Source organism: Austrofundulus limnaeus, unplaced genomic scaffold (genome assembly GCF_001266775.1).
Source record: "Austrofundulus limnaeus strain Quisiro unplaced genomic scaffold, Austrofundulus_limnaeus-1.0 Scaffold470, whole genome shotgun sequence".
Taxonomy (NCBI): domain Eukaryota; kingdom Metazoa; phylum Chordata; class Actinopteri; order Cyprinodontiformes; family Rivulidae; genus Austrofundulus; species Austrofundulus limnaeus.
This window is the reverse complement of record NW_013952872.1, coordinates 355,001-356,030: the sequence shown is the minus strand read 5'-3', so window position 1 is coordinate 356,030 and position 1,030 is coordinate 355,001. Positions and strand designations below refer to the sequence as shown.

The 1,030-nt window shown below is 43.2% G+C and overlaps 1 protein-coding gene across 1 annotated transcript in view; it reads right to left on the bottom strand.

Annotated features, from left to right (window-relative positions):
• The window catches only part of scinlb (scinderin like b), a 26,606-nt gene extending 26,131 nt beyond the window's left edge, over nt 1–475 (bottom strand). The window contains exon 1 of the mRNA XM_014025353.1: nt 423–475. The gene's annotated coding sequence lies outside the window, so the exon portion shown is untranslated. The remainder of the gene's footprint in view (nt 1–422) is intronic.
• Nucleotides 476–1,030: the final 555 nt, after the last annotated feature.

Genomic DNA, 1,030 nt, shown 5'->3' with positions numbered 1-1,030 from the left:
GAATTTAATATACAAAAATTCTGTGCATCTCCTGGGGGCCAAGCCCCCCTTGTCCTTAAATCCCAGAGACACCCCTGCAACAGAATCATTTTCCATGTTTGGCTTTTTTCTTCCCAGTTTTGAGARACATCCAAAGTACTTCCTGCACATTTTACTGCCCTTTTCCCAGTTTTTTATTTTCTGTGGCAACAATCCAAACACTAGATATTCCTGTTCCCATCATGAWCAGAAGCTGTTTGCTTTCCTCTGACTCCAGAGAGCAAGAAGAGACGAAGCTTTTCCACATCTGGAGAAGTTTCAGACCTGAGTGTGAAGCTCAGAGAGCAGCAGAGACCGTGAACAAGGCTGGGCTTGTTTCTGGATCAACGTGTTTTCACCTCTGTTGAGKCTGACTGGAGACAAGACAAATAAAGTCGACTTACAGTTTTTGCAGACTGGAGCACACAGCAGAGAGCGACGGAGTAGAGGAGCTGCTCGAGGGTGCAGATGTGGGAGTGTGCACAGGGTCTGGGTTTTATAAAGGGGAGGAGGAGGAGGAGGAGGAGGAGGAGGAGGAGGCACAGATTGGTCAGCTGAGCTGAAACAGGAATCTGTCAGAGCTCAGAGAAAATGAGCTGCAGGAAAGGTGGACTTGATGTTGGTGCCCATGTTTGTGTCTGTTAGCAAAATATCTTATGAACCATTGGCTTGGTTTTAGTGAAACTTTCAGTAATTCATTTTTGAATTTACTTCCATAAATGATTAATATTTTGAGTTAACTCAATTTAAGATGGCCACAGCAGCTAACTGATCTTAGATGACACAAACATGGCTTCAACTCCTTCTCTTTTACAGATTTTATGTTGAAATTTAATGTTTCTTTAGCTTAAAATAATTAGTTAAACACAAACTATAAGATTCTGACATGACATATTTGCCTCAAACTTGGCCTTAATCCTGTTTGTCTGTTAGCAAAATATCTTATGAACAGTGCTGGCTCTAGCCATTTTGGTGCCCTGGGCGAGTTGAAGCGGAACCCCCCCACACCCCC